The sequence below is a fragment of the Rattus norvegicus genome, chromosome 11 (assembly GCF_021556685.1).
Source record: "Rattus norvegicus strain SHRSP/BbbUtx chromosome 11, alternate assembly SHRSP_T2T, whole genome shotgun sequence".
NCBI classification, from domain to species: Eukaryota; Metazoa; Chordata; class Mammalia; order Rodentia; family Muridae; genus Rattus; species Rattus norvegicus.
Genome location: NC_141544.1, coordinates 44,187,775 through 44,212,085, shown reverse-complemented (window position 1 = coordinate 44,212,085; position 24,311 = coordinate 44,187,775). Strand labels below are relative to the sequence as shown.

Below are 24,311 nucleotides of genomic sequence, written 5' to 3'. Positions count from 1 at the left end.
ATGCTCTCAAATACACTCTCTTTCACACATACATATACATGTGCGCGCACGCGTGCGCGCACACACACACACACACACACACACACACACACACACACACACACACACACGGTCAGTCTGAGAGTTTCACACATATCATCTAGGATCAGCCCCATTACCTCAGTTGGTGGTGGCAGCCTTCTGCTTATACGGAGCCTTTCCTTCATTCCCTGCCCCCTTTCCCTTGGCTCCCCCTTAGGGCCCTGGACCTTGCAGTATGACCACTCAGAGAGGATTAGAAACTGCTGCTCTTTGATGGTGGTTTCTGGGCCTAGGATGGAGAGATGGTGGTCCTGGGATGACATCTCTCCCTCCAGCCTTCTCTCAGGACTGAGACCTTTAGCTTAGATTGCCGGCCTGGGGAGCCAGTGTGCAGCTCTGTGTGCTCAGCCCCTGGAGGCTGTGGACAGTATCTGGGGCCCAGGCCCTGAGCTGCTGTCTTAATTAGCCCTGGTGCACAAGAAGTCCCATCTGTTCCCATACTTTGTGCTGCTCCAGCTTTCCCACCTCCCTGCCCCCAGACCAGCCAAGCCTCCCCACCTCCCTGCCCTCCCTCGAGATGATCCTGCCCTTACCACGGAGCCCCAAGCCAGTTGTCACAGGCCTAGGTAAATCCTGTTCTTTAACCCTGCTGACAGGTAGGTAGGGGCAGAGGGCAGAGGAGAGAGGGGTCGGGGTTGGTTCTGCCGGTTTCCGGTGGCTCTCCCTTCATTGGCCCCAGAGCTGGGAGAGTCTTTCCTCTTTTGTGCAGGGCAAACACAGCTCCTTGATCTAGCTCATCCTAGAGTCTCAGTTGGGTCCTCTTGTCTGCAGAGCCTGAGACAAGGGCTTGGGTGTCAGTGGTTTGTCGAGGGGACTCCTAGAGGCAGGAGATGGGGGTGGGGGGAAACAGAGGCAAAGAAAGAGGTCAAAGTCACCACTGAGACTGCTCTTAGAGAAGCCAGGGGACTGACAGGCCAGGCTGTTCTTAGGGTTCCGGCATGTAAAACCTTTGTGGGTGCACATGTCACCCACCAAACTGCTGATGGCTGTTTTGAGAAGAGCAAGCCAGCTCAGCACCATGCCCGGAACCTTATTGAGCAGCTCTGGTTCTCGCTGCTCAACTGCTTTCTTATCTACCCACTACACACCAGAGTGAGATGGTGGGCCTAAGCAACCGCTGCTTTATCTCCTCTGTGAAACTTTGATTCAGGAAACTCTGAGCTGAGGGTTAAGTCTTGGGGGTCTCTCACATAACTGCAGTCAGATGGTGTTCAGAACCGGAAACTGGAGACCCGGGTCTACAGAAGCTGGTCGCTGCCAGCTTTGTGTGTGTCCCTGTGTCTTTCCAGATCTTTTTACGTGGGATTGTTTGGGCATCTGCCTTAGTTAGGGTTTCTACTGCTGTGGTAAGACACAATGATCATAAGCAACTTGGGGAGGAAATGATTTATTTCCGATTACAGCGGGTAGGTCTGTCCCCCGGGGGAAGCTAGGACTGGAACTCAGGGCAGGGACAGGGAGGCAGGAACTGAAGCAGAGACATGGAGGGCATCAGTTACTGCCCTGTTTCCCATGACTTGCTCAGCCTGCTTTCCGATAACACTCAGGACTACCTGAGTACTGTCCTGCCCTGAGAAAAGCACTGCCCACAGTGAGCTTCATCTCCCACCTCAACCATCAACCAAAAATGGCCACAGGCCACTCTGGTGGGACATTTTCTCCACTGAGGCTCCCTCTTCCAAGCTGACTGTAGTGTGTGTCAAGTTGACGTAAGACTAGTCATGACAGCTTCCTTACAGCACAGCTGCCTCCCAGACCTTTCAGGGTATGGAATTTCTGGGACTGTACAAATGGTCCCAGAATTTTACAGTCCTGCAACTCACTCCCATCTTAGACTGTTGGTTGCAGGTGAATTCAACATCTGCCTAAACTCAAGGTAGACTCTCAATTGAAGAAGAATGAGTCCCATTATAGAAGATTAGGTGTGGGGGAAGACATCCCCATGGCTATCTTTGGCAATTACACATAGCTCTATAATAGCATACTATATGTACACATGTAAATAATTATATATGTGAATAGTTATGTGTTATGTATAATTATATGTGACTATGGATACCATATATTCCACATCCAAAATCAGAACGTTACTTTAGAAACAGAAGGTTTCTGGCTGTCCATGCTTATAATCCACAGCACTTAGCAAATTGAGGCAGGAGGATCAGAAATTCCAAGTCATTCTTAGCTACATAGTGGGCTTGGTCCAGCCTGGGCTAAGTGAGAACCTCCATGGCTAAAAGAAAAGGAAAGGAAGTTATTCAGCTGGTCGGTCTGTCAGTGTTGAGAGGAACTGCCTTTCTTTTGACCAGTCTCGAGGAATTGAATGCTTTCCTTCATGACCTTGAAGCTCAGGGTTCTCTCTTCATAAACCCGTCAAGCGATTTTGAGGGATAAGCCATAAAGTCCTGCTCCTTTTGCTATTGCTTGACAACATTGCCTGGTGAATAGATGCAGACATAACAAACTTTTCTTCCCATTTTGTAGATGTAGAAACTGAGGCTATGGAAAGACCTTCAGAGTCTAGCATATAACAAGACTAATCAGGAGCCTGCATTTGTGGTTTCTCAACTGAAATGTGGGAGTGGAACCCTCAAGGATTGCGATGGGTCCTTGGGACTCTTGTGAGTCTTGGATGTTGGCGTTGATCCTGAAGCTCTTCAGAGCTGAGGACCATTTACTTTCTTCCTGGAGACCTTAGGGGATTCCCCAGCACCAGCAAGAACAGATCTAAATGTGCAGGATGCTTGGGGCCCTCCCTGGTGGGATCTGTGTGTGTGCCTGTGAGTGTGCACACACACACACACACACACACACACACACACACACACACACACACAAATGTACATACCACTCCTCAAAGTTAAGCCAGCTCTGCTGGAGGCCTATAGGCATTTGGCAAAGATAATGCCCTCTGGACAGGCTATAGGCTCCCCACCCCCAATTCCACCCTGTTCCCTGAAGAGCTCTCTAGAATTGCAACAAAAGAGAGAGACTGGGCTCTGAAATTTTCTTTGTTCACAGGAGCTGAAAGAGAATAGCACACTGGCCGGGCTGACAGGAAGAGTGATGGGGGTGGAGACACAGGCTGCTGAGGGGCCAGAGAAGTCTTAGGGAAGTGTCCATATGTGAGTACTTTCTGAAAAGACTTAGATCCAACTGCGCTCTTTTGGACCTAGCTTGTTCCTTGCCTATCCAATAGGTCTCAAGTGGCCCATAAAATTTTTACTACATTTTGTCCACCCGTGGATACTGTGACCTAACGTGACCCAATCAGGGAGCTGTTTGGCAACGTTTTCAGAGGGGACCAGAATGGCCCAGGGCCATGGCCGAATTGACAGTGTTTGCTTTAATCAGGAATGATGGCTTCTGGTGGGAATCCGAGGCAGGTGGTGCAGGGAGCCGTGAACTTTGTCACAACGCAGTGACTTCTGTAAAATTCACAGCAGTTCCTTCCAACTCTTTCTGGACAAGCAGTGAGGACTACAAGTGTCTGGTGAGCTGCAAAGAATGATGGGAATAGTGTCTTATCTTAGTCTTGAACTCAGACAGGGAAGTTTTCGTGGGTTAGACCATGGATTGCTGCAGTCGTTTTGAGTATATTTTACTCAAATGGAAATAAATGGAAAAGATACTTTCTTTGTTTTTGTTGCTATAGCAGAGAACCTGAAATTGGATAACTGATCCAGAAGAGGTGTTGCTTTTGGCTGAGAAGTTCTGGATCAGTCGGCCAGAGCTCATGTATAGACTCAAATCTACTAACTCAAATGCTTTTTATTAAGTCACCCAGAGCACTTAGTGGGTGCTTTTTATGTACCCGAGGAGTGATGTGCTCTATACATGGTGTGGGGTGGAAAGGCAAAAATAGCTTCATGCAAAACAAAGGAGAGGAGCTGACTCTTATTCTGGTTCCTCCTCCTCCTCCCCTTCCTCTTCCTCTTCCCCCCTCCTCCTCTTCCTCTCCCCCTCCTCCTCTTCCTCTTCCCCCTCCTCCTCTTCCTCTTCCCCCCTCCTCCTCTTCCTCTTCCCCCTCCTCCTCTTCCTCTTCCCCCCTCCTCCTCTTCCTCTTTCCCCCTCCTCCTCCTATTCCTCTTTCCCCCTCCTCCTCTTCCCCCCTCCTCCTCTTCCCCCCTCCTCCTCTTCCCCCTCCTCCTCTTCCCCCCTCCTCCTCCTCTTCCTCTTTCCCCCTCCTCCTCTTCCCCCCTCCTCCTCTTCCCCCCTCCTCCTCTTCCCCCCTCCTCCTCCTCTTCCTCTTTCCCCCTCCTCCTCTTCCCCCCTCCTCCTCTTCCCCCCTCCTCCTCTTCCCCCCTCCTCCTCTTCCCCCCTCCTCCTCCTCTTCCTCTTTCCCCCTCCTCCTCTTCCCCCCTCCTCCTCTTCCCCCCTCCTCCTCTTCTTCCTCCCCCCTCCTCTTCCCCCCTCCTCTTCTTCTTTTTAAATGTACTGGTTATTTTATGTTGTCCCCATTCCTAGTCTCCCCTCTGCAACCCCCCTCTCCTCCCCCTCCCCTTGGTCTCTAAGAGGATGCTCTCCCACCCATGTACCCACTCCCTCCTTACCCCTCTAGCATCCCCCTACTCTGGGGTATCAAGCCTCCATAGGACCAAGGGCCTCCCTCCCATTGATGCCAGATAAGGCCATCCTCTGCTACATATACAACGGGAGCCATGGATCCACCATGTAGACTCTTGGTTGGTGGTTTAGTCCCTGAGAGCTCTGAGGGGTCCGGTTCATGACTACGTAATGTATACTCCATCTCCCACCAGACCTCACCTCCCAGCATGATGTACCAAGAAATTAAAGCTCAGAATAGGCTTAGAAGGGGATCAGCCTTGTCCAAGCCACAGCAGCCCCAACATTCCAGGCTCTAGAAGGGCATGTGCAGGGCAAAAACAATCTAGTTTCCAGAGTGCCCGCCCCCTCACAGGTTTGCAGTTGTAGCTGGGCTGTCAGCTGGCTGGACGGCTCCATGTGGCCTGGGCTCTGACACTGAGTCAGGCAAAGGCTGTGTTACTAACATCTTACTACCTGACTTCAGGGCATTTGGGCCTGACTTCTACCACACATCTGTGTTTTGCTCAGAGAGGCATTCAGAGTCCTGCCCAAATTCAGACTGTCTGTTTCTACTTCATGCCTCTTGATAGAGGGTGACAATATTCTGGAAGTGTTCATGTCCATTTTGGGAAAATTCATGCTGGACATCTTCTGCCCCTTGTAGCTTGGCTCCTGCTTCCTGGTGCTTTCTTCTGGTAGGGGTCCTGTCCATCTCTGCCAGCCTTTGGTCATTTCTCCCAATGACACTCTCAGCTTTTGTGTCAACTCAGAGGAAACCTGAAGACACACATGACTCTGGTAACTTATAACAATGAATAGACTCACTGAGCATTTTTTCAAGATTTGCTTTATTTTTAATTATATGTATGCATGTGTGTCCATGTGTGGGGAATGTGCACATGATGCAGTTGCCCACAGAAGCCAGAAGAAGGTGCTGGATTCCCTGGAGCTGTGATCTGACATGGGTTCCGGGAGCCCTCCTCTGGTCCCCAGGTCCTCTGTAAGAGCAGTATGTGCTTTTAACTGCGGATTTGCCTCTCTAGCCACATTTTTTTTTTCGGAGCTGGGGACCGAACCCAGGGCCTTCTGCTTGCTAGGCAAGTGCTCTACCACTGAGCCAAATCCTCAACCCCCTCTAGCCACATTTTATACAGTTATTTCTCTCCTTGCCATCACCAGATCTCTTACAGAAACACCGTAAGGTGGGCGTTATACTCATGCTCTGAGGGGATGCAATCTACCATGGTGAGGAAGAACTGGTGAGAGAGTCTAGCTGCAGCAGCCATGGCAGAGGGCAGCTGATTACATTACTCTGGAAATCCAGGAAGCAGAGAGCGGAGCCAGGACTGGAACCAGGCTACCGTCTATTAGCCCTTTCCCCATAGATATATGTCACTATCTAAAAACTCTAGAATCTTCCAAAACAGTACCACCAGCAAGGAGCCAGGTGGGGAACATTTTGTACTCAAGTTATAACATGAATAAACAACAGATCTAGAAAATGAACATCCCACTTTTCTGTACATAGCTTGCCCTTTCGGGGCTGAGCTCTGCAGAGCCAACGGTTCGTAGCAGGTGATGGACAAGTACCAAGGGTTCAGGAACCAGAACAAGTGGGAGTCTCTCTGCTTCTGATAGCTGTGTATCTTTGGGTAGGAACTTGGCTGTTGACATCTTTAGTTCATCATGGATGAAGACCAAGCTTACCAGTCACCCCTTACTGCACAATGATGTGGAAAGGGCCCCGAGGAGCCCCCAGCACCAGAGACCTGACAAGAATAGAAGATACGGATCTTGTGAAGAAGAACGGGAGAATGTCCTGAAAGCTGTTAATTTATACTAAATCCTCCAAAGAGATGCTCTTTCAAAAGCCACCTGAATAAGACATTTATCAACTGGGGAAAATGTCTTGGCAGTGGAGTGGGTCTAGGTATAAATCTGGCTTCTTAATGTGAGCACCACTTGGAAGAGCGTGGTCACTAGCACAGAGTGCCTGCCCCATGAGCTGCAGGCAGGTCCCCATGCTTGGCTTGATCATCTGTCAAATGAGTGTCCGTAGTTAGCTCTCCCTAGAGGTCCCACAATCGGGTCATCAGTGCCTTTCATTTGTATTATAACTGAAAACATTCTGGCCAGTCTTTTGTGGCTTATCTTTGGGATTATAGAACTTAAAACTATTAAACATTAAAAGTTACTGAAATTATGTTTCTTGGTGGTCTGCTTCATATTTTATTACCTATCTATTCGTGCAAATGTATGGGAGGTCAGAGGACAACTTGCAGGAGTCAGTTCTCTTCTTCTGCTATGTGGGTGCCTGGGATTTGAACTCAGCCTGTCAGGCTTGGTAGCAAGCACCTTTACATGCTGAGTCAACCTCACCAGGTTGAGCCTCACGCTGATCGACCTATAGCTTAGGAGGTGTCCTTGGTGCTGAACCACGGGCAGGGTATTCTAAACTTCCCTGCTTTGGAGAGGGACACCCAGACTGATTGAATTCTTGTGTTGTTGATTGTCCTGTGTTTGGAGACACACATGGGGGATGTCTGAGCAGAGGCAGCCCAGAAAGAACAAGAATTATTAAAAAACAAACACAGCAATGCTACCGTGCAGCCCAGGGACAGGCAGTGTCAGAAAAATCCCAAGGCTTCTGGTGTTGATGTGGGGTTAACCAGTCTATGCATGTCCCATTTTGGAGTCACCTTATGTCAGCATGTACACGGAGCTTTGGCTCAGATTTTAAGTCATATCCAAAAGGGAAAGCACTGGATAGGCCTTCTGGGTGATAAAGGTTATTACTATTAACATGGTCTTCCTCAGGAAACATTCCATAAGCATGGAGAGCAATGTATCATCTGCCATACTGCATTGAACCATCACATATACCATTTCATATTATATAGGTTTGTATAGACTCAAATCTACTAACTCAATGCTTTATATTAAGTCACCCAGAGCACTTAGTGGGTGCTTTTTATGTACCGAGGAGTGATGAATATTACTTCTAGATTTAGAGCATTGTTAGTAGAACTCCCCTTGAATCTTGTGGCAAACACTCTGGCCCCAGGGAACCGTGAAGGACTAACTATAACCAAGTATATTTGATATTTATATTTAGGGAACTGCCAGATTATAAATGCGTTCCACTTTGAAACCTCATTTGTTAAATCACCATGAGGCTTCTACTGCAAATTTCTCAATAAAAATGTCATCACACCCAGGGACACAGGGGGAGTCATCTTCATTTTTGTGTCTCTGTTACCTAGTGCCATGTGTGGCTTGTGGTGTGTGCTCAGTGGTGAAGAGAATGAACGTCCCTCTTTACAGGTCCCTCTCCCCCCTTTCACCTCCGGTGCTTCTCTGAGTTCCTCTTGCTCCCTCCTCAGCAGCCGCATTCCAACTATGGTCAAAGAACATAGATGGGAAATTCCATTAATCAGCAATTCCTAAGTTTGAAATAACTCTTATCATTATAACCGCTATAGTTCGCTGTGAGTTATCATTGCCTTTTCATGGTATCTAATTCACCAGCTGAACCTTATTTCATATCTCATGCTTAGGGAACATATCGTCTATAGGTCTATCTGCAGCTTCAGGCTCAGCTGGTGGATCCTGTTCTGCTTGAACAGGAATGGGGCTGAAATAAGGATCTAGGCAGAGCCTCATTCTGAGGCTCCAGTTTGGACAGAGATTTGTTCAGTAACTGTCCATGTGAAGGGAGGGATTGGGGAAATGAGAAGTCATGCTTTATGAATCAGGATCGAGACAGTGACAAGGAGTTGTGGTGTCACAGGAGTCACCAGCAAGAACAGCCAGTGGCATGTGAAGGATAACTGTCACCTGGACACCCAGAGAACATTTCACCTCATCCCATTTTCTGGTCAAATGTGTGCTACTTGGAAGTCACAGAATGGCAGGCAGAGTGGTGGGCGGAGCCAAAGAGCAGTGGGAGGGGTTTAAAATGATGGGCAGAACCAGTTCTCTGTGAGGTCTCCTGACAAGGCAGCTGTCTAGGGGCTAGAGTGAGAAAAGATGCTGTTTCCAGGAAGATTTACTTAAAATACAAAACCCAAGTCCATTTTGAGGCCACGCTGATGACACTGAGCTGCTGTCTGTGCCACTCCACCTTCCCCCTGCCTCCAAACTTCCAACAAAACAGGTCAACTCCTCTAAGGAGGTTAAGTGCGTGGTGTTTAAACTTGTTCTCTAATGTCAATATTCTTAACAGCCACAGTGACATTTGAACAGGAGTCTTGTGGGGACACAGAGCAGGGTTCTGCTGGCCTCCTGGCCCCGTCTTTGAGCACTCTGTGTTGTTTTCCGGGTGGCAGGAATCAAAGTCCCACTTGTTAGCCTTTTATTCTACTTGGCTCCTTCAGGTCAAACTTTAAGACGAGAACTATCTCCTCTGTGTGTGGGGAGGTGTGGGGACGCAGAGGGATGGAGGGAGGATTGTGTAGAAAGGACAGGCTGCAGAGGCAGATGATGCCCAGTGACGGGTGGCCGGGCTGTGTCTTGTGGCCGCGTGTCCGGCAGACCTGGAAGAGAGCAGCTTCAACAGAGGCATCTGGTCCCCCCAGCATGGAGCAGCGGCCGTGAACCGTGGCAGATGCAAGCTCAGCTGTGATTGGGCACGAGGCATCAGTGTCCGAGCCCGGGTCATGCGCCGGGCCCATTTTAACTGTGACAGTGCGGTGTCAAACTGCCACTCTCTCCTTTTTTTTTTTGCTTTGAAATCTGCCAGCTCTTGGAATCAGCCTAGACCAGGCCCCTTGGGTTCCCAGGCTGGAGGGAGAGAGCAGGAAAGGTAGTGAGTGACTTCCAGGGAGGAGGGGGATTCAGATAGTCAGGAGCCTTTGGGCAAGGTGTGAGAAGAGAGGCTTTGGTGTTTGTTTTCGGGCAGAACTGGGCTCCGAGACACACAGGACATGCTAACGCTTGGCCAGGGAGTGTGCACAGGAGCTCCCTGAAGACAGGAAGACTTCCTTAAAGAAACCTCAAAGAAAACTGGTGATGTCAGGTGTTATACTGTGCAACAAAGCCTAAGACTGTGTGTGTGTGTGTGTGTGTGTGTGTGTGTGTGTGTGTGTGTCAGGGCAGAAGGGTCCTTTGTTCTCCTGTGTACAATCGCCCTCCCCTCAGATCTGTTTGTGGGGAGCTGGTGGGACAGGAGCTTTTTAGAGCTGGTGATATGGGTCTGGTCAATAACAGCAGAAACTTCTGATTTGTCCCATGTTGGGGTTTCCACAATTGTCCTTGTCCCCCTTCCATACCTCCTCCCCTTTCTTCTTCATTTCTTCGTTCCTTCGTTCCTCCCTCCTTCTCTTTGGCTTTCTTTCTTCCTCCTTTCTTTTCTTACTTATCGTCCCTCTTCCCGAATCACTTGGGCTTTTCCTGTTTAGTGTTTTTTTCCTCATTCGGTGTGGAGGGAGTGGTGTATCAGAAACCCCACTTTCCAGTTCTGGGTGGAGAGACCACACAGTTCCCTGGTTGTGGAGTGTTCCCAAAGTGTTGTTCTCAGAGTCCCAGGGAAGTGTGTTTATAGTCAAAAAATACAGTCAGCTGGCACCCAAAGCCAGACCACTTACCCTCACTCCACTTGCTACAACCCGGTTTTTTGGGGTTCGTCCAGACATGGTTCCTGAGCCTCTAAATCCCTCAGTTTCTTCTACCACAGTCTTTCTTCTCCCCCCCAGAGCCCACTCTCTCCCTTTCTGTAGGTCCTGACACTCTGTAACTCAGAGCTGACATCTGTTTCTTACCAGATAGGCATTGTGTATTAACATCAAAATTCTTCCTAACTCTTCAGTCCAATGGTCCTTCTCACGCCCCCTCCCCCAGTCTTTTTATTTACTGTGTGTTTGACTTCCCAGAAGTTTCCCCCTCTGCTTCCTTCCTTCTCTAGCCTAACAACAAGGATACTGCATTGATGTCCCAGCCTTTTATGGTTAAACACACTCAGGGGCTGCAAATCTTACACAGATAGCAAACCACATCCACAGGCTGTGTAGTCTGGGCTCAGAGTTTGTCTGGATCTGAGGAAGGCTTTGTGTCCCTGATTCATAAAGCATGACTGAGGTTAGCCCTAGGTGCTTTTCTTCTCCAAACCTCTGGCCTCTGATAAACTGTCACTACACCCCACGCTCTCACAACCCTGATTCCCACAATGTCATGGGGCCTGAGCGGACTTCTGAGGACCTGTTCTCAAGTTGTTGCGGGGATCTACCGTATGATGACAATTAGGAACAGTTAGTGTGCAGATGAGGCCAGAGAGTGGCAGGTGGCAGGAATGGGCCTCAATTAACTAACAGGCACCAAATCCCTTCCTAATGAGCCTGGGCCACCCAGATGAGCCAGGAAGCATGTGTCACGGCCAGCAGTGAGGGTTTGTGCTGGAGGGGGTGGGGAAGAGAGGCTGGCCAACAGGTACTTGGTGCAGCCACAGAGATGGCCCTTCCGGTTTGGAAGAAGACTGGTATAGTAGCCACAGAGGTTAGCGGATGTGGGAGTGGGAGCCTGGGGTGGGAGCTGTGTGAGTGTCGGTTCTGTGTCTTTGGGTGGTTCCCTTTGACCAGTCACCTCGATGTCTTTCAGTGAGGAGTTAGAATAGCTCCAAGGATATGTGGTCCGTGGGATGTGTCCAGCCAGAAGGCGATGAGTGTCAGAAATGTAAAAAAGGTCTGCTGTCTTGGGGGAGAATTTGAATTCCAAATCAGATACTGTAATAATGCTGCGCCTTGGGCTCCTGAGCTAAGAGCCAGGGGACATTTCCATTGCAAATCTCCTGGGGGGCTTTGTGTAAATTCATCATCTGAATTTATGTGGAATGGAAACTTGTTTAGCTTTATGTGTGCTTTTGAGAGAGAGAGAGAGAGAGAGAGAGAGAGAGAGGAGAGAAGAGAAGAGAGGGGGAGGAGGGGGAGAAAGAGAGAGGAGGGGGAGAAAGAGAGAGGAGGGGGAGAAAGAGGCTTAAAAAGTGAAGTGTTGGCACAGTGGGAAGCAGAGATAAGAACCTAACGGTTTTGATTCCTTGGTTCTAAATAGCTCACTGGATGAGTTTGACACGCAACGGAGCAAGCTGTACCACATAGGTTTTACCTAGGAATTGAGCTGGCTGTACACTCCTCGTCTTATTGATGTGAGAACAATACAGGCAACATATGCCCTTTCGGGGTGATGGTTTGTGCTGTGCACAGCCCCTGATTATGATGAATATGTGAGTTAGAGGTGCGATTGAGGCTGGTTCTTTGCGATCTCTTCCTGCCCCCTGCACCGCTCAGCCTTCTCTTGAGGCACAAAAATATATGGTCCAATGCTCTAAAATGAGGCGTGGAACCAAGACTAGGATGTGGCTCTCCCTTTGTCCATGTGTGATGGTGTTTGGATAATATTACACACGGTATGTGGCAGGCGAAAGAGCTCAGAAATAATGGGGAAAATCAGGAAGCCACCAGGGAGCACCACACAGCTTCCCCCGTCTCTCCGTCACCCGAGGAATATTGAATTGAATGCTTTGTCCTTTTCCTAACTTTGTTGTGTAAAAGGATCTCCCTTGTAGAGGGAGAAGTTTGCTAACTTTCCACATCAGCTCTAGTTAGCCCATTAGCTTCATGTTACATTGTAGCTCTGTGGCCTGGGAAAGGGAAGGTTCTTTAAATCCCATACAGAAGCTGTCCATGTTCTTTCTTGAACACTGTATCCTCAGACCTCCTTGTATCCTTGTCCTTTAAGGGCAGTCCAGCAGTGTCTACTACTGTTGATCTGTGACATTACAGGGGCACAGATTTTATTGCCTTCTTCCTCCCCTTCTCTCTTTCCTTCTCAACTGTCTATTCTTTTCTCCTATTCTGATTTTGGGCAAGACTCCATTCCACAATGGCTCTATGTCCTTTTGGAAGCTCTGTGGAAATCTATCTCATCTTTCACAAAGGCAGCTGATATGTCCCAAGCCAACTGAGAGCTGAATGCCTTTATCCCAGGGCTGGTGGCATCTAATATCTCCCCTTCGCAAGAGGAAAAGATGGCCTTGTAAGAATGCATCTTATGGAACAGAAGAGCAGGACCCAGATAAGTCTAATGAGACATCTTAGCTGCCTGGTGGCCAGTATTCTGCTTAGAAGCCTTCAGATGAAAATGTAGTACTCAGCTTCTCCTGCACCATGCCTGTCTGGATGCTGCCATGTTCCTGCCTTGATGACAATGGTCCGAACCTCTGAACCTGTAAGCCAGCCCCGATAAAATGTTGTCTTTATAAGAGTTGCCTTGGTCATGGTGTCTGTTCACAGTAGTAAAATCCTAACTAAGACAGGGAGCTGTGCAGTACTGCAATCTCACTTCTCTCGAAAACAATCTTGACTGAGACTCCTGTTAGAGCAGATCTAATGCTGGCACCAAGCCCTTGGCCCTCCAGATCTTTGTGCTAACTAAAGCCCTTTTCTACATACTTTCTCTAAAAAGTTAGTTTGTCTCACCCCACACTAAATCTGGGTGGTGCCTTCTGCTTTCAGAGGAAAGAAGGTGGAAGGAACTCTGCCTTTTGCCTGCTCGCCTTCACTCTTGCTGGCAAGTTCATCTGCTCTGTTGCTTCAGCATTCCTTCACCAATATTAGAACCAATTTCTTTGGGCTTTCAACATAGAAGTCAGCAGCTCTCCAGGAATCTTCTGGGCCTTCAAATGACAAATTGGACTGCTGAGACATTCAGCTTGTGGGTTTAACCAGGCTCTGTGAGAGGACAGAGCCATGTGGAATCGTGACCGAGCACAGTGCCTGGCTCATCTGAAGAATCTTTTTGCTGAACTCTCTACAGAGTCCTAAGGTAGGATAGAGCACCACATGGTGAGAAAAAGCAAGCTTGTCCTCTTGGACAGCCCATCTTCTGATGAAGATTCCATGCCCACGATGCCTGACTCTGTCTCCAGTGGTATTTTATGTGACTGTCAACTTGAATCTAGCATCATCTTAGATGCATATTTCTGGGCATGTCTGAGAGGGACTTTCTAGATGGTATTAATTGAGGTTAATTAAGGTGGAGAGATTCCCCCCAAGGCGTGGGTGGCACCCTTCCATGAGCTGTGATCCTGGACTGATTAAAGTAGAGAAATTGTGGTGGCTTCATCCCTCTTTGCTTCCTGACTATGGATGCAATGGGACCAGTTGCTTCCACTCCTGTTGCCATGGCTTCTCACCATGAAGGGATACACTCTCACATGGTGAACCAAAACAAACCCTTCGTTCCTTAAGCAGTCCCTTGTTGAGTATTTTGTCACTACAAGGAGAAAAGTAGCTACTGCACTTCCTAGGGGCCCTGCTCCCAAAGGCCTCATGAAAACCTCTTATGCTTCCGCCCTATAGTCCCTCCCCCCACGTGACTTTAGGAGTAGATATGGAGCCTTGGGTAGCCCTGCGATTTGAGGCAGTGGGACATGAGTAGACTGGAAGTGATCCAAGATCTTAGTAGGACTTGCCAGGCTGGGCTTGCCCTCTTGTGTCTCTGTCAATGCAGAGTGAAGGGTGTGTCTGACAAGCATGCTGGAGGTCTATGAGGACGAGGCATGTCAGGCAGCCCCAGCCAACCCAAGGCATGTAGACAAGTGTGTGAGTTCAGTAGTTGTGTTAAGACCGTGAAGTTTTGGTTCATCACTCAAACATGGCAGGCTGACACACCTATCTCTGTCCTCTCTACCCTAACCAATCAGATGGCCAGGTCATCGTCATAGAGATTTCATGATGGTTTCTCTTCACTGTTTCTCCAGGGGAGGAAAGATTGTAAGTAGATGGGATTCCCACTCATCTATCCTTGAATGTATGTATACTCTGTAAGCTCCAATGGCCAGTTTCCTCCAGGGGAAGTCACAGGGTGGAGAGTGATGGGGCCCTAGCAAAATGGGATGCCCTGGGACTGTCACTTGTACCCAACGAGTCGTTTTACATGATGGCTTTATAGTATCACTAGTTTAGCCTGATAGACAAGGACCTCATTCTTTGTGTTAATACCCACTCATGTATTATATTTGCTTTATTCCTAAATTAGACAGCACCAGCATCTGTGGGCTGATCCACCTGTCAGCATCCTCTTATCTGGAAAGCATCAATCAAAATTAGTGCCCAAATCTTCACTGCCTTACGTCAGGGAATAGTGACAATTCCTTGTCCCCAAAAAGGAATAGAACAAAACCGTGAATCAGAGTCACACAGACATTTGTGTTCTTTCCCACTCTGATGGACAGAGTTCCCTCTCCTCCACTGCAAGCCCAGGCTGTGGGACGGCATTCCCCCGGTCTGGTTGGAGATTGAACGCACATGCTCCTAAGTGTGTAACTTCAGCTTCCGGCCCAGAGAAGGGTGGGCTTTGTGTCCTGGTACCCTGAGCATGAGGTGGTCTCTCCTCTTCTCAGAGCTCACAGCTTCAGGGACCCACTGCCCCCACAGCCTCCCCTGCCTTTGTCACCAAAGAAGACATTCTGTACGTAAAGCACATGGCCTTGGGGATGGATTTGAGTGGGACCTCAAATGTCTTCCTGGCTTTGAAGACTCAATCTTACGTCTTGGTCTTTGGAACATGTTCTCTCTCTCTCTCTTTTTTTTTTTTTTTTGGTTCTTTTTTTTTCCAGAGCTGGGGACCGAACCCAGGGTCTTGCGCTTCCTAGGTAAGCGCTCTACCACTGAGCTAAATCCCCAGCCCCGGAACACGTTCTCTTGTAGGTTGGGCAGGGGTGTCCATGTAATTGGTCTGGCCCTGGTGGAAAATGTAGCTGTCTGTTGGTCACCATGCAGCTTGGGGAAGCTGCAGGGGAAGCCAGATAGAGGGACATTTTCTCTGCACATGCCTGATACAGTAAAAGAACCCATGTTCTGTGGCTTTCACACACCTCACATTTTAGTGGTCCCCCAGGTCCTCTCAGTGACAGTGGCCAACACTTACTATGGAAGGCCCTTCCTGTCTTGAGGCCATTAAATTAGATGGATCCAGCAATGTCTGCTCCTACCTCTGGGATAAGCTGCCAGTCCACCTCAGGGCTGGCCAGGCTCCCTGGCTTACAGCATCCTTCGAAGGGCAACAGAATGGCTCTGACTGCTCATCCTGTGCTCTCCAAACCCTCTTGGGCCATGGATCCTTAAGTGCCTCCCAAGCCTGTCTGGAGGATGATAGGAAGGTTTCTCATATCGAATCCAAATACTAGTCACCTTTGCCATCACACTGTGAGTGAGAGGTGCCAAGCAGCCAGGGCTTTGTGGGTGCATGTTGGGTGTCACCAAGCACCCTCTCTAGTGTTGCTTTTTTTCGTGGGTACACACACTGCTAACTCTGGGGAGCAGAGCTGTACCTCTACTGCTGAATGCTTCCACATAGCTCACAGTTAGACTGACCTGGGGGACAGTGCATTGGTGGAGGACAGCTGTGCTGGGTGTCTGGGGACTACCTGAGCATAGAGAAGATGCCCAGCTGTCCCCTTATAATAGGAAGTTGGGGCACATGCTCAGGTCTCAGAGCAGAGGTCCAACCTAGCTCAGAGCTAAAAAGTGCTTAGGTGACTGTGGTTCCCAAGAACACAATTGCTAAGGTGGATTCCCAGTCTTAGGGGCCGGTGTCGTCTGGCCAAGGCTTTAGAGCATCCTTCAGAATCATATTTTAAAAGTAAATTTTCAAAATAAATTTCTGTGTATGTGTACGCATGTGTGTGTACTTGTATATATGTGTATGTGTGTGCATGTGTATATATGTATGCATGTGTGTGTATATGTGTGCATGTGTGCACACATGTATGTGTGTGTGAGTGTGTGTGTGTGTGTGTGTGCGCGCGCGCGTGTGCATGCGCATGAACACCTTTACCCGCTGAGCTATCTTTCTAGTCCTTAAATTAAAATGTAAAGTTAGCAATGGGCTCTGTTAGGATGTTTTTGAACAAATATGCCATTAATCTTAATTTTCATTCCTTTCTTTTCCCACAGCTCCCCCATCTCCCTGTTCTTTCCCTCGCTGATCTTTTTCTCCTCCCAAATGCGATCTCCCTGCTTTTATGCCTCTATCACTTCCCCACTTAATTCTCTTTCCTCTCATATTTCATCCCCCCCAACCCCAGCATAGGAGAGAAGGTGTGCTCTGTACCTTCCTGAGCCCAATTTACTTTGCTTAGCACAACGACTTCCAGGTTCATCCATTTTCCTATAAATACCATAATTTTACTCCTCGTGACTGAACACAGTTCCACTACGAATATGCACTTTTTCTTTATCCATGGAATTATACTTTTAAATACAAAAAGTCTAAAGAAACCAAGTATGGTCAAACACAACTATGATAAAAACGTATATGATAACAGTCATAGTAGCTCTTTGAAGACACATTGAGTAGCAAGCTAGTTCTGCCAGCAAGCTTGACTGCTTCTCAGTAACAATGGTGGCTGTGGACAGTATTCATGGTGGGTCTTGGTGTGAAAACGCCAGCAGTTCTGAACATCGAGTCAGGCTCTTGCTCAGAATTCAAGTTTTCAGTTAGAGATGAAGACCAAGATGAGATTTCTTAGTCTGAGGGGCCTGGGTGCTCACTATGAACAAGTCGCAGACCCAGGGTTCCAGGGTTCCGAGCTGGGTCCAGATTTCCCCTCAGCACAGGCTGGCTATGCATCTATGGGAATGTCTGGCCCTCTGGGTCTCCTCACCTTTTAGTCAAAGAATCTGGGCGCGGCAGCTACTTAGGTAAGGGGTTGCTGGGAATCCCGGCTGTGTGTGAGCATTCTTTACTCTTCATTACAGGGGAGAGCTTACTTGATGAGTGTTGAGAAAGACTAAAAGTTGAATCACCCTTTCAACTGAGTTGCCTGTTAACTTTCTACCAAAATGACCCCGTTAATTACTGACGCCCCACCCCAACATGCTACTCTTATGCTGTAGGCTTACAATGAATTCCAGGGAGGCCCTCACGCTTTCTGGCTTAAAAAAAAAAGTCTGGGAGGGAGTTGTAAGATTCTTGGCACCGGAAAAGGAGACACTGCTTACATGCTGGGCTCAGGCTTGGCTTCCACAGATAACAGACCTGCCTCCCCATCGTGGCTGCACCCGTTAAACATGTTTTCTCAAACGCAGGCTGATACGTTATCTTCCAGCTTCCCCAGATAATTAGACATCATGAGTTGAAGCTAATTTGGTGGAAAACATTTCTCAACTTAATGACATTTATGGGCAATTAGGCAGTACTGGAAGGCGACGCGCATGCGCATTCCAGCCTCTTTCCAGCGCCTAACAAGGCTCTCCCCTTCCCTGGTCGGAGATTTCTCATTCTCCGAGGAATATGTTCGATACAGACACCACGGGTCTCCTTGTTATGCTAGAAACCAGCGGCTGTTTGCACAAAAGGAGCTACCACACGGTAATGAGGTGCAGCCAGAGGTGAAATGACATTTGGTGGAGTCTTTTGTGTTCTGCAGTCGGTGACTCTGAGTGGGAACTCCGGAGTTGCATGTAGGGCTACAGAATCACGTCGTGAATCAATGATGTACCGCAGACACAGACTTCACGGCCTATAGTTAGAAACGGCTTCTTTCTTTGGTGTCAACCACGTAAGACACACCTAAAGGTCTAACAGGCATAATTCTTCACTTCGGAATTGTATAAATACCGCTGCTAGGAGCATTCTGTACGCCGGTGAAATGTGTTCAGTGTTGATGGCTCCCCATGTATACTCAGCTATGGCAGGCCTGTCTGAGGTCAGCTGAGGAGAGGCAGGCGTGGGCACCCCCTGTGCCTCAGTCTCACTCAGAGAAGCAGAGAGCAGCCTGCCTCCACCCATCTGACCCAGCACCCACTGCTGCACAGACAGTTCTTAATATTTTTGCTTCTGTCTCCTTTCTGGGAGTCTGTTATCCAAACTCAAAAGAAATTTCTAGTTTGTGTCCCCCAGTGGAAAAGGAGAAGGTTGTTTATGTGCATACCCATGTGCACAAACAGGAAGCTGATGAACCCCAAGACCTCCTCTAGGGTCACGAGTGGTGTAGAATGTCCTGCTCAGTAATTCCAGAGCAATACAACGAGCTAAGGCTACCAATAAAGGCGTCTTCCGGTTATCTAGAGCTCCAGACCAAGATGCAGCAGACCAGACCCTTCATGATATCGTGCACTTTCCCCATGTGTGAAGCAATTCCCACTTCATAGAAAGCAAACCGCAAGTTTTTAGCTTTGATCCTTTCCTTAGCCAACCAAACATGAACAACTCTTTCTCCATGGTGGGTGGTGGCAGGATCTGAAGCTCACTGTTAGCCACGTGATCATGACAGGGACAGCCGAGGCCATAGCGTGCTGAGGGTACACTACAGTCGTTAGTAGGTCAGGGGTATTTCATGAATTTTCCACGGAATCACATTTTTGATGTTAAAAGTTCAAGGTCATTCTTTGATTTATAGTAAGTTTGAGTCTAGCCTGGGCTATAGAAGACCCTATGTAAAAACAAACAGACAAAAAGCCAGCATTAAGCGGAAATGCAGAGAACAAAAACAGTGTCTAGCTTGCCATGGTAGTAGCTGTTATGATAATAGGAATGAGAATTCTCACCACCACCACCACCACCACCATCATCACTGTGGGAGGGCACTTGTGTTCCATGGCAAAAGTATGGAGGTGAGAGAACAACTTTTAGGAATTGGTTCTTTATTTTAATTTTTATTATATCATCATCATCATCATCATCATCATCATCATCATCACCCAGGCGCCATGCTATGTACTCCAGGCTGGCTGGTTAAATAGCTTCACAGTGATTTCCCCATCTCCAGTTCCCACCTCACTGTAGGAGTGCTAAAGTTTTCGGATGCCTACTACCCCACCTGGCTCTTAACATGGGTTCCCGGGGTCATACTCACATCACTGGGCTTGTGCGCTGGGCACTTTTACATGCTGAACCATCTTGCTGGCCCCAGACAAACTCTTACAGCTTTCAGTGAGACTCAGGCAGAGACAGGCTGTGCAAACAACGGCCTCTGGGAACTCCACTCTAGAGTTGACTCCTGGTCAGCCACTGTTTCACACTCGGTGAAGGCCGCTTGCCTGCCTCAGGTTTCCTTCTGTCTGCAAAAAGCCGTGCTGATGTCCACCACCTTGTAAAGCTGTGGTAAGAATCAACCAGACATGTGTGTCTCGGTAGAGGCATGTTTTGTGGATGTCCTCAGAGTGGGTGCCGTGGGAGAGGTCCCCTGAGCATAGCTCCTAAGCCCAGGCTAATCCCTACCCCACAGTCCATTTTCCGTGACAGCATTCTTGCTTCCTGCCGAATGACATCAAGACAATGCAGCCACACCCCTTGCCGAGTTGGATGAGGAAGCCAATGGACTCTTCTCATAGGTTGGCATGAGTCTTCTACAGCAGGCTTTCTGGACCCAGGGCCCTTGTCAGAGGTATGATTCAAATGGACTGAATTTAAGGTGTGGGAATGTCCCTTTGCAATGCGTCAGCCGTGAGCTCTGTTTGTCCTTTGGTCACTGCCACACAAACACTCTTGTGAGCTATTGCCCTCCGTCCCTCATCACAGAATATCCAGAGGCTTTCCTTGGAGGGGGTGCAAGGCATAGCTCTGTAAAGCCGTAATATTGGTATTTGTGAAGCATTTAGCAAGCACAGAGGCTGCGTACATCCTCATTCACTTGCCTTTCATAGAAGAGCTAATCTTGGTAGTTTTCAAATTATGACAAAAAAAAAAAAACTCACAATATGAACCTTCCCGTATTAGTCACGTCTAAGTGCATACTTTGGTGGTATTAAGAGCAAGCGTATTGTCATGTGACTGCCACCTCCTTCATCTGCAGAATGCTTGTCCTTTGGGGAAGTTGAAACTCAGTACCCACAGAACAGTAGCCCTGCCCCCTCCCAATGCCCAAAGATTCTGACAGCTGTCACTGTACCTTAATCTCTATCTTGGTGACTACCTTTGACACTCCTGTAAACATGACTGTAAAACGCTTGCCTCTTTGTGCCTGACTTCATCCACTTAGCACAGTGTCTCCAAGCCCTCCCCACATCAGGCTTCCTTCCCCCAGGCTAGATAATGCCCCGTTCCTGCACGCACCCTATTGTGTGGATGAATTCCTCTGTTGGTGGACACTTAGGTTGTCCTAAGCATCTGTTCTTTACGGAGGATACTGCTATAAACACAAAAGCCTCTTTGATGGCTCTCTTTTCCACTTTTATGTGTGCATGTGTACATGTGTGTATGTGTGCATGTGTGCATTTATGCATGTGTGCATGTGTGCATGTGTGCATTTATGCATGTGTGTATGTGTGCATGTGTGTATGTGTGCATGTGTGCATGTGTATATGTATACATGTGTTTCTACATTCGTGTATCTGGGTGGTTATGGGATATGTACCTAGTGCATGTAGAAGCTGTTGTCAAGGACACTTCATTCATTGAGGCAGGTTTGTCAGTCAAACCCAAGGCTCACTGATGAAATTAGAAATTAGTCTTCTGGTCAGCTTGCTCTGGGCCTCTGTCCTTGCCTCCCAGGGATGAAACAGCAGGTCAATTACCACAGCCAGCAGACATTTCCATGGGTTCTGGGGATACGAACTCTGGTTCTCACTCTTTCACTTTAACCATTGAATGAGCTCCTCAGCCCTAAATTTCTGCTTTTAATTCCCTGGGGACATATACTCAGAAGTAAATTTGTTAGGTCAGATGGTAGCTACACTTTTGTATTTGTGTATTTATGTGTATGTACGTGCATGTGCTTGTTTTGTGTATATAGATACATGTGTACGTGTGTTTGTGCATATGTGTGTATGTGGAAGCCAGAGGTGATTCATTACTTAGGCACTGTCCATCTTGCTTTTTCGCCCCTTGTCCTTTTCTTTTTTCTGCAAGTGTATGTACAAATGTGTTTGCATGTATGTGATCGTGTGTGTACACATGTGCATGTGTGTGCACTTGAATATAAAGGTCTGACATGGATGTCGTGTGTCTTCTTCAATTACTCTGTACTTTATATATTGAGGCAATGCCTCTTGCTGAACATGGGCTTGCCAATTCTGGATGGCCTAGTGAGCCAGTTTGCCTCCTGTAAACATGACTGTAAAACGCTTGCCTCTTTGTCTCTGCCTCCTGCATGCTGGGACTACAGGTGGTCACCACACCAGGTTGGCATTTGCATGACTATCTGGGATCTGAACCCCTGATACATGCAAATCAAGTGGAAACATGAAAACATCACCTTCTTCGTCTTGGTTATGTAGTCACCACTGGGGAATATTAAAGTCATGCTCCCTTGACTCCCAAAGAAGCATCATGTCTGTGACTTTACCTCTGCCACAGATGCACACTTAGATCCGGTGATGAAGAATTGTGTGGAAAGCCCAGCCTGTGGGAGGCCTACGGGATAATTGCCTCCTGATTACCAAGTGTCTAGGTCATGGAAATTAAAACCGTTATGGACCAACCAGAAGAGTCTGAAGGTATGAGATGACAAGAGGGAAGGAGCCACCCTGGATTGGCACATCTGCTGTTAAAGGCTTCACCTAAGCAGCTGGGTGGCATTTGGAGGTTAAATGGTCATGGGCACCAATGCTAATTTCTTCATTTTTTGACAGATGTGTCTTGGTTGTGACAGAGGGTTCCTTAGAAGCTACATACTCCAGTATTTGAAAGTGATAGTGTTTTAATTTGCATTCTACTGCTGTGACAAAAACCATGACCAAAAGTATCTTGAAGAAGAAAGGATTTATTTCTTCTTGTGGCTTACAGTCCATTGAGAAGGGATCGAGGCAGAGACTATGGGGGGGGGGGGTGCTGCTTACTGGCTTGCACCTATGGCTTGCCCAGCTTGCTTTTCTCTATAGCTCAGAACCACCTGCCCAGAGGTGGCAATGCCCAAAGTGGTCTGGACCCTCTTACGTCAATCATTAATCAAGAAAATGGTGCACAGGCTTGCCCATGGGCCGATCTGATGGAGACATTTTCTCAGTTAAGGTTCCCTCTTCCCTGATGGCCTTAACTCATATGGCCTTGACAGAAAGCTCCAGCATGGGTGGAATAACATGTGGGCCACTTACCTTTCTCTTTTTTAAAGTTCATTGTGTTAGCCTTGCAACTTTCCTGTTCTTGAAATGACTGACAGATTAACATCTTCTAAAAACATATGCATTGATGTGCCACTTCAGAATCGGTGTCCCAAACTCATAGTAAGAGAATGGATCATATGAAACTGTATCCCCCAGAGCATAGGAGGATCCAGGGTACTCACAGTGGCATTAAAAAGAAGGTGTGCTTTGCCCTAGTGCCAAGGGTTAGAGGGACTTGTAATAACAGACATCAGTTCTCTTCTGTCTTGAATGTATTTGAACAGAAAGGGCTCGCTAAAAATCTAGACATTATGATCTAAGAGTGTGGGCCTGGAGAAGCTGGCCTTCTCCCGCCTGCAGGCTCTGAACATGCCGGTGATGTCATAGACCAAAGATATGGTGTGCACAGCCTACACTGTTCTGGGTGTTTACCTAGACTATATCAGGAGCCTTTAAATATAGAGTGAGGGTTCCTTCCTGCCAAGGACACCAAGATGACAGTCCAGGCTGTCCGTGTGTTTGAGAGGAAAGACAGTGTCAGGAAGAAGAGGGGTAGAGCGTCACAGAGACTTTCTGAGCAAGGCAAAGGAAACCACCCTGATGGAACAGACAGCACTGACTTGAGACTAGCAGTCAATATATTGACCACAGCACCAAGTCTAGGAAGCTTGGCTCAGTCAATTTGTCTAACTCATTTTCCAACGGGGAGGGGAAGCCTGGGGTGAGCGTGATACGATTCTTTTAATTAGACACATGTGGTTTGGATTCAAAATTAGTCTTCTGGTGGTTGTGTAAAGATAAAATGTATCAACCAACACATGGAAAAATTCTAGCACAGTGCTGGGGACAAGAAATATCAGACACCCAGGCACAGAACAAAAGTTGGAACAAGAACTAGGTTAAGAGAGGCAGCTTCCTTAGCCTAAAGACCTTAGCCTATTGTCAAATGCCCAGAGCCTAGAGGCACTGCGTGGGGTCACCTTTGTCTCCATCTCTCTGCCGTGACCTTTTTATTTTATTTGCAATGGTGTTCCTCCCTCCAAGGAATTCCAAGGTTCTTAACAAACTTTAAATTACCCAAGGGAGACACATCCTCCCAGGCAAGAAAGCAAAATAAAGTGCCTCTACCGAAATAAACTCCCTCTACCTCCAAGTCTGTCTCCCTCTGCGACACCCCCTCACCTAAAATAACTCAAACTCGACCTGTAGCCAGCCAGGACTGCGCTCCTGTGCACACGAATAAAGGGGTTTCATGGGAAACTCCAGAAAAGGATTTGGAAAAGGCTAATGCGTCTGTTTTTTAGTTACTGCCCCGTGCAATACTTAGAATTCAAGTCCCTCTGGCTCACAGAGGAGCGGATTTTCCTTCTGGGATACTGGATCTCCCTGACTCTGGATCTGCTATGATCACAGTGTTATCTGTGGTTTGTTGGTCTCCCAGGAGACACGGCTCCTCCTTTGAGGACAAGTCTCCCAAAGGGAAACCTGGCTCAGCTGAGATCGATAAGGCAGAGGTGTGGCTAGGACCCTCGAGCTGGGATCCTAAGATCTGCATGTTTGAAGTTCAGTGAAGACAGGAACTCCTCTGTTAGCTGTGATGGGAGTCCAAGAACTCTGTGAGTTTGTAATGCACTAGCCAGTAAG

General features: G+C 48.0%; 1 long non-coding RNA gene across 4 annotated transcripts in view; it reads left to right on the top strand.

Moving 5' to 3' along the window:
- The window catches only part of LOC120095616 (uncharacterized), a 177,461-nt gene that overhangs the window by 125,954 nt on the left and 27,196 nt on the right, over nt 1-24,311 (top strand). For 2 of the 4 annotated variants that reach the window (XR_015633301.1, XR_015633294.1), the window contains exon 6: nt 6,286-6,829. The exons of the other annotated variants lie outside the window; for them this stretch is intronic. This is a non-coding gene — a long non-coding RNA (uncharacterized LOC120095616). Of the gene's footprint in view, nt 1-6,285; nt 6,830-24,311 lie in introns of those variants that run through there. 4 annotated transcript variants of the gene reach the window in all.